The sequence below is a fragment of the Pocillopora verrucosa genome, chromosome 12 (assembly GCF_036669915.1).
Source record: "Pocillopora verrucosa isolate sample1 chromosome 12, ASM3666991v2, whole genome shotgun sequence".
Taxonomy (NCBI): Eukaryota; Metazoa; Cnidaria; class Anthozoa; order Scleractinia; family Pocilloporidae; genus Pocillopora; species Pocillopora verrucosa.
This window is the reverse complement of record NC_089323.1, coordinates 6,430,843-6,440,377: the sequence shown is the minus strand read 5'-3', so window position 1 is coordinate 6,440,377 and position 9,535 is coordinate 6,430,843. Positions and strand designations below refer to the sequence as shown.

General features: G+C 38.6%; 1 pseudogene; it reads right to left on the bottom strand.

Annotated features, from left to right (window-relative positions):
* Positions 1–3,135: 3,135 nt before the first annotated feature.
* Positions 3,136–7,715, bottom strand: LOC131786031 (uncharacterized; annotated as a pseudogene).
* Positions 7,716–9,535: the final 1,820 nt, after the last annotated feature.

Genomic DNA, 9,535 nt, shown 5'->3' with positions numbered 1-9,535 from the left:
GACGAGTGGTTGACCAATAGCCAAGTACAGGGTTTCTTTTCTTGCCTTGCAGCAAGCAGAAGAAGGCAACAAGCACGCTCAGAAGTCGAGCACAATCCAAAGGAACTATTTCTGGAGGAAGAAGAAGCTGAAAGAAAACAGCTACTGGCGCACATTTCTAACGAACTGAGGCTGCAACACCCTCTGCCTTACGACGCCTTTAACTTGTGCGAGTGTGCAAGGGATAATAAGCTGAGTCTTTTAATGTTTCACTGCTTAAAGAAATCTTGCGCTTTCTTGAAATACCATTTAAATCATGAGACAGAAAAAAAAGACCTGATTGAGCAACTGATGTCCTTTATACAAGAATGTCAGTGCTTTAATGAAGTGTAACACACGGGCCACGGTTGGGATGATTGTAAGCATGGAGCCCTGGCAAACCAATGATAGGGCATTTAGAGTGAATTTGTTAAAGAGCACTGTGCACCACCTCTAAGTACCCGTAAAAATCATTTTAAAATTAGTGCCTGTTATTTTGTAGTCATGCCTTAAATTTCAAAACAAAAAAATTTAAAGCCTACCGTGACCGAGAGTCATGTTGACCCTCACTCTATAGCATTAACGAGCATTTGCAAATGAAGAAATGTAAAATGGTAAACTTGGGAGGTTGGGAGAACACTCGATAAGCTGGAAACCACTCCGCTTCACGTCGTGGTTTCCTACGCTTATCTCCTGTTCTCCTAACCTCCCGCGTGTTTACATCAGGCTATGTAAACACGGAAACCATTCTACATTTCTTTTATAAAATAACTTATGAAAGAGGAACGAAAACCGTGTTTACATACGCTCATGTAAAATGGTTTTATGGCCAATCAGAGCGCGCGTACTATTTGAATTATTTTATGAAGAGACTTTCTTTATTGCCTCCTCGAAATTTTCTCAGTGATTTATGCCTTTAACTTAAGTTACTAAATTCGCTTGCCTACATTTGGAAACGTTTATTAAAGTAAATATACCAATTTCTATCGGTTGCATAATTTCTCAATTTCTTCATGATATAAATGCCGAACTAAATGTTTCTTTAATTTGAGTTCACCAGCCGTGAAACAATCTTTTAATGCTGTTATTGCGTGACTAAGCTAGTTCACGGCAGTCCACAGTCAAGCTGAAAAAACTCCACCGCGTTAATCATGAGAACTAACCACCTCACAATCTAAAAAACTTCCAGAAATAGTGGGACGAAATTTTTCCCCAAGTAAGGGTGAATTATTTTCCTGAAGAAAAGCGGCAAAAGAGGTCGGAAAAGATTATGCACAAGACTTCATTTGCGCGAAATGAACAACTTAGTTGTCAAAACAAACAGTATTCCCTTAGCGCATTGTGTTCAAAAGAAATAGCTCTTGAAATTTTACGTAAAGCTTTCAAGAGAATACAACATATGAGTTTCACGTTTATAGGAACACTTCTTTGAACGGCTAAATGTTGTTACGAAAACTATTTTTGACGTGTATTATAAAACGAACGCATGAAGCTAATTTGCATATAGGAGTTATTAACGAAGTATTTTTCCGGAAAATTTGAGCCATTTCGTGAAAAAATGGCTAAAATGATTTATACCGATCTTGATACTCCATCAGATAATCTTTGCGGCATCGTCAAGTGTTTTAGGGCTGTTACGCTTCGGACCGCCTTATCGTTGGTTTCAATCAAGATGGCGAATATTTATGAAATTCACAAAGCTCTCTACGGCGCAGGATGAGGAGTGCCCAAAAGTTTTATTCAATGTTTAACTTGCTGTATCTAAGTACTTTTAAGCTGAAATAGACTTGACTCTATATCAGGTCCCACATAAGAGAAAATAGCTTTCAACCGCATGTACCTTACTCCTCACAAATTTCAATGCTCATGATAAGGTATTTTGAAAATTTCATAACTAGGTAAAAACTTTATAGAATGCAATCATTTTACCTTTGAAGTATTGAAATAAAGTCATTCTTAAATATAAATAATCAGCTTTCTACATCGGGAAATAAGGATTTGGTAGCGCTCGATATTTATAGCTTAATAGTAGGGGTCACAGAAGGCAAATTGGGCAGTTTTGGGGTGACCTTTAAAATTGTCTCATAAAAAATAAAAAGAATGAAAAATGATCAAAATAAATGTGATATTTGTACATGGGATAGAATTGTTGACTTTCACTGAAAACTTAGGGAAATCGGTGCAGGTCCGAAATTTGCCTCATCCGTTCTTACGCGGACAGCCTCTTAAAATAACCTACGTTACATCGACATATTCAACACCCTCATTCTTCTCTCTGTTCCCTTATTTTCTCTTGGCAGCGACTTATTAAAGACACGCTGAAAACCACGAGCAGCGGTGTATAAAAATGGAAAAGGGAAAAGTACCCTATATACGATAAACTCGCGTCTTATATAAGTCGCAGATTATTTTCCTCGCAAATACAGGCCCTAAATGTTAAAACTAAAAAAAAAAAAAAAAAAGAAAAGAAAAAAAAAAGAAAAGAAAAAGGTATTCAGCTCACGTAGGCTTATAACCGTACAACATATTCAATTTTGTATACCGTGCTCTCGGATGAAATTCCAGCTTTCTTTAGTCGGTAAAGAACACTTCGTGGTCATTTCTCACATCCAACTATGCGTGATCTCCACTTAATTCACCTGATTGCACTTAAGAGACCCAAAACTCCCCACAGCATTCGCCCTGCTAGAAGCATTTCTGAGTCTCTAAAGCGAGAGATGCTAGAGACTGGTTGTCTCGCCTGCCAAGGTTTAAAGGGCGATGAGGCCGAATATTTAATGGTCTTTTACACACAGCATACTTTTCCTTAGCTGTAGCAGTATTTGAAGGAAAAAATTTTACTTCGACAAATATAACGCAACGCGTTTATTGATCGTAGGTTTGCACTTAAAACAAAATCAGAATCTCAGGGAAATAACACGTGACCAGACCAAACATGGTAGAAGTCCATATGCAATTTTTATGAGAGTTAACGTGGTGAAGTGGGTGATCAACATTCCTCATTTAGTCACAGGACAACCAGGTTACGTAACAAACAGACGCATCTTGCTGTGACGTATCTTAGGGAGGGGGGTTCTTTGAGGCTCGCTATTCACTGGAATCACTTGTCACTCGCTATTACAGGTTTCCCTGAACTTTCTGTAGAAACTGTAAAAATTTAGGAAGCTTGGCAGTAATCTGCTCCGGTTCCCAGTTTCCCTCATTTAATAATTGGTCCCATTCTTCACAGTGGTGATTAACATCCGGCTTTTAGGGATTAACAAAGGACATCAAAGAAACAAAATATATTAGTAATGTAAAGAAATTAAAAACAATATACAAATGCTGTAGCAATACCCACATCAACTGGTCCCATTTAAGCACTGAATTAATTACTGATTGTAACTCCACGATACCTCATGGTCACCCTTCAGACGAATTGTGAGTCCTCTCATCCGAATATTTTTTAACAACGTTAATCCGACCATTAACTTCTTGTTACCAAAACTTTACTTCTATTTAGTAAGGAGTCTTACTCAAATTTTCCAGATGAGTTGACATAACTATTAAATAAATGCGACTTTTTCCGCTTATTGCCTGTATCTTGCATAGTAATTGACAGACACGTCACCGAGCTGGTCACTTTGAGAGATGTGATCTGAATGTTATGTGAATGTAATGTAATGTGATTTGATGTGAGTGTGACGTGATGTGAATGTAACATGGTGTGAATATGATGTGAATGTGAATATGAATACCAATGTAAATGTGACGTGAAGTGATGGATGTGAATATGATGTAATGCGATGTGATATAACGTAGTATGGCGCAAGTAAGTGACGCACCGACGATTCAGTGAGCGAAGGGAGAAACTAGTTTGTTTGGTGGACACTTAACATCTCAGGCATCTATAGCGAGAGGAAAACAGGCAGCGCAATAAGGTCATGACTTAAGTTAATCTTAGGGCAAAACTAAAATATCTGCCTCTAGGTCCAAATCCGCTGCTTTCCTATGCAAACCTGTGTAATAAAAGTCGTTCAATCCTACAAATGTATCTCCATATACTCCGAAAAATAGTCAAGTTTAACGTATCTAAATCATAGTTATGCAACTTCAACTTCTTATATCAGGTTTCGTTTACCGTAGGACAAAACAAACATGCGCTCACATTGCTTACTGAGCCACCTGTAAGCGAACAAAGAAAAAATGATATTCGTGAAGAATTGCACCTAATGGTGAGGACGGATTTGAATCAGGGAAATGCATATAAGTGCTGTTTCTGTGTGATTAGCAATACCTTCCCCTCTGATTCATTGAAACTGTACGCATCAGTCTGGTTGGCATTCACTTCTTTTGACTGGTCTTTGCAAACAGTCAAAGTGAACATGTCTCCGTCATCTTCATACTCATATCTCTTTCGAAGGCTGCGGCGCTTAAAAAAACAAGTCAAACCCATCTGGTAGCTCGGAAATTGGTGGAAACTTCAGCTGACCATCTTCAATCCTCATCTTCATGAGGTAGTTTTCTAGAATTTTGTGCTCTTCTTCTGCTTATGGTGTCGTTGTTTGTGGAGACTTTGGAACTAAAAGAAGAAAGAAGTAAGGCCAGGCTATGCCCGATTTTGTTCTGCATAGAAGCATGCATGTAATTTTTTCATTTGAGTCTCAAACCTTAAATTATAGCTATTAAAATTTCGTCTTATGCGATGGGTGGACCAACTGCTTTTTTTTCATTAATCATTCTCGGACTCTTTTGTGGTCGTCCGATTTTGTTATTAACCTATATGACTACAGATCAAAATTGAGAACTCCAATAGGTCCTATCACTAATAGTAATAGGATTTCCTGCGATAAGTTAACCTTAACCTTGTAATTACAATTACTCTCTTCATCTAGCCTTTTTAACTGCTTTTGCTATTCATTCGACGTGTGTTGATTGAACATTTTGAGAAAGACCGAAAAAGAACCAAGGCATCAATTAAATTCAGCTTCTTAATCACTGCCCCTTTCGCCGAGAGTGGCCGAGTAGGCGTGGTTTTGAGAAGGATTATTTCCATAAGATACGTGGGGCATCGTCAGTCAGTTTTTTCTGGTCAAATATCATTTGATTTATTATTTTCAAATTTTAGGCTCTGCCCTTTCACCAACCACGTTCAAGGTGGCTATCAAACTTAGTCTAGCGTGCCAATAACCTATTTCGCTTGAATTTTTTTCTGTTCTTGTGGATAAAATGGGAAGGAAATGCCAGACGTCGTAAGCAATCATTAATGTTCCAAAGTCATATCTAGAGAGGTAAATAACATGCAGAATGATGTGGAATCATTATATGTCTTTTATCTCAAGTTTGAGAGAAATGTTTCCTCACATGCATTTCCATTATAATCGTCAGGCAAGATTTGTGTCAAGGCGTTTCTGACAGGAAACGGAGCAAATCGACGGACCGCCAAGGAACACGCTGAAGTGCTTTCGGTCCCGGGTTCTTTTTCTATGAGCCATACCCGATAACAGAGGATAATTTTAACATCTATAAAGAGAAAATTTGGTCGAGCCTCGGACAATTTACACCGTCTGTAAGTGAAATCTTGGTTAACCGGCTCAGCAACATTTTTATATTCTTTAACTGGCTAGACGCGAAAGAAATGGCAGATGGCTCTCTTCTGCCAAAACGTGTAATCACGATTGTCTGTTATTGCAGTGTTAAGAACCCTGAACAGGCTCTATTTCGATAGCTCAGAGATCACCTGCAAAAAAAACACTTGAAACTGCATAGGATATAACGATCACAGATCAAGACAATATCCTTTAATTCGTCGTGTTATCTCCCTGTACACTATTTGGTACAATGTACTCAATAGAACACCATGATGCTCACAGAGCTACCTTAAAATTAACCGACACCATGGGTCTGATAAAAATTATAGAGGGACAGATCGCGGAGAACATTGTGGTATGGTAGAAACACGCACTCGGGAGCTTTAGAGAGTTAATAAAAAAGCTGTTGAAAGCCATGTGAGCTGTGTGGGTCGTAGAATGTCTTTTCTCTGAGCTAATATGGCTTAATGTTTCGGCTAGATTGGTTAGGATGGAAAACTAACATTTTTCTCAATCGAACGTTTTAACTGGTTAATTTAAAGAAAGAGAAACGATGCTTAACAGATTAACGAACAATGGAACTTAATTGTTTCAAGGTCGCACTTTATAATTGGTCGAATTTTTAATTGGGTGATCTATAACATGGGATGACGTCACCACAATTGGGGGAGACGCGAATCAGCTTGGCTTCGACATTTGTTCACCTATAGCTTGACATAGATAACTTTTCGGGTTGAGTGTCCTTGCTTAGTGACCTTGGTCTAGAGGCGACAGTAGTCCCACCCCGGCAGAAGAAACTACTTGCTATATGTTCAAATTACCTTGACTCGAACTTCTAAACCAGATGGAGTGAAGAAGGTGAGGTCGTAACGTATGTCATCACTAGCTGTGCTTGCGTAAGCTTTAAGAGACTTTTCAATCCGCTCAAATTCGATTGTCTCAACTTCCCGGAAGAATGTCTTCCAACGATCGCCCTCCGTTGATTCAATTCTATCTTTGATCTCCTTCAGGGTGACGATTTCATCCTTTTCATCTACCGAAAGAAATATGAAAAAATCTCCAATCGATACCTCACCAATTTACCAAAAGACTCATAAAATCTACAGGACTGACCTTTATCAATCTTAATTAGGTAGGCGTGACCAAAATGACACCGAATATCTACTATGACCATCTCCTACTCCTTCTCTTTATGAATTTGCTTCAAAATCCCCAGCACCTTTTCTTTCAGGCTTTCCGTGTCCCCAAAACCAGAGGGTGTTTCCTTTGAAATAATATGGTCATAAGTTAATGTTGCTGGCAAGACCTGAAAACATATCTTTCATAGTTAGACGAACAAGAACAATCACGCACAGTTTCGTGCATGAGAAAAAGTCCCGGAGTTAAAATAGACCTGATGTTTGCAGTTCTCAATTTCTCCTCCTTCTAAAGAGCTTAGTTCAGTTGGAAACTCGGCCAAGGGAAGCTGAGCAACTTAAAGACGAAGCCTGCTGGCTAAATTAGTTTTTGGTAGACGGAATGGATTGATATGTAACTTCTGCTTGCAATATCACTAAAACTCCTAGGTTACCATCTAGGAAACATTGTCTGGATGTGCCGAGAAATTTTCAAAAGGGACATCAAAGAGAATGTTTGGTAATTAAAAAGGATAATCAGTAATCGAATCTCGCCAGTGGAAGAACCGGTACCATTGTTTCTGTTTCTGTGAGTATCTCAATGAACTATTTTCTTCATGGCGAAACGGTGGTCGGAGCCCTCTACCAGTAATCCCAAGAGGGTTCCGATAAAAAAAAAATAACAAATTAGGTTGAATTATGTTTAGAAAAAATGAAATAACTAGCTTTCAAGCATTTTTTGTTAGTTATTTTCGTTGAGTCAGATTTGAATTCAACAACATACCTCTTTTAGAGGATCGTCCTGTAGTTCTAGCTTGAAACACTTGCACGTTGGTGACGGTTGCGCGATGGATAGCTTAAACTTATGGTCTTCTTTCAAATGTGCTGTGTCTACATAGACAAATCGTGCAACGTGTTCTTTCTTCCTAGTTTTCTTTATAATGGAGAAAAATGTTAATCGCATATACAACATGGTATAAAAACGTTCATGCCCTCGGACTTTAATAGACATTTCGTATAATTGCTCTGGTGAATACAGAGATGCACGCGCTCTGATTGGTTGAGGATTTCGACATGTCTAGCTTAAATTTTTTCTCAGAGGGTACGGTAACGAATCCTGCAAACTGATTGGTTCTTAGCGCGGTCCGTATTTTCTTATCTCTGCCCACGGGCACGGTAACGCTTTCGTAAGTCGCTGAGTACATCCCTACCTTAAATACCATTTTTCATAAATATGTCTCGTTTTCTCGGCTGGGCATTATTTTTAAGCAAAGACGTCGGTCACCACCTAAAGCCGATAAGTAACTTGTAAATCCTCTCTTTTCTCACTCTCAAATCACTTTGGTTGACAGAAAAAAATATTGGTTTCGAAATGAGTTTGTTTAAGCAAAATTGTCATTAACTTGGTTGACAAGCAGCCTAAAAACGGTCTGTTATTAATTTTAATCCTTCACAAAAAGTACCTAGAGAGTAAAAACGTCAGGTATTTGGGTACAATTGAATGAACGATGGAACTTTCATTCATTTAATATCTGTTGAAGTATCTCATTCGAAATTAGTTTTTGCGGAGAAAAGACCATATATATACACACGCCATTGCAGCAAACAAACGAGCAAACTCTCACAACTTCAAAGTAAAAAATTTGAATTTATTAACAATTACTTTCCTTGCCATTTACTTACTGAATAGAGGTTAATTGTCATACATGAATCGTTGATGACAGCGTATAATACTTTCCGTAAGATCATTGACTGCCTTTGAAGAAAACCGGCATTGAAGAGAGATTGCCAAACCAAAACCGTTGTTTTTTCAAAAGTGTACATATACGCATTTTTTTTCTCACGTGCTCTCTAATTGACTGGTGTCAGATTGTGACAGATACTCGTGAAAATACTATTTCAAAATTTGTATAGAAGCCTTTAAAATCACTTTTATCATTAAGCAAATGAAAATGTTTCGGTGAATCTTCTTTCTTTAATTTGCATTACATCCGTTTTAACTACCATTTACTCGCTCCAAAATTGTTCAGTTTATAAAAGATCTTGCCTTAATAACACGGGAAAAAAAATAAAATGTTATTCACCAGCCTAGGTCGGTCCGTATTTGGAAAAACTGTGCCCGAGGTCTTGAGTACCGCCCTCGGACTACGACCTCGGGCGTTACTCAGGGCCTCGCGCGAGGAACCTACATTTAAAAGTGCCTGCCTTGCGTTTGGTCAATGTTTCCAAGGAAGTGATAAGCGTGATAGAAGAACATTCAATTGCGAAGAGCACAATAGATGCTACTGAGTTTGGCGGAAAACTTTTCAGTACACAGATATGAATTTTTTGTTGCTTTAGCCTGCAGAGGAAGCGTAATTTTGGCGAGCGAGTGCTAAGTAAGTTCATATTAAATATTATGGCCGCTATCTTTGATGTTAATGGCAGCGGAAGGCTGAGGAGAGGAATAAATTTATACCAAGGAGGCGGTCGACGGTCAAAAATAAGGAGAGGGGTGGGGGTAGGGGAGTGAAGATTACGCGTCTTTTCTCCCCTACCCCCACCGTCCACTCTAATTAACAAATAGAGAAGCCTTGACTGTGCTCTGTTCTGTTATAAAGCACGCAGGAAGCGGCTAGAGCACGAAAGAAGTGTAGGGAGAAACACGACACGTAGTCGAGGGTTTTTCTTCCCACTTCTTGAGTGCTCTAGCCGCTTCCTAAGTGCTTTATAACAGAACAGAGCACAGTCAAGGCTTCTCTATTTGTTTTATAATAAAGAATCCGTTAAATTCCCCATGTATTACTTTCAATTTTCAAAACAAACTTTATTTCCAAAGCGAAGAACAGTGTC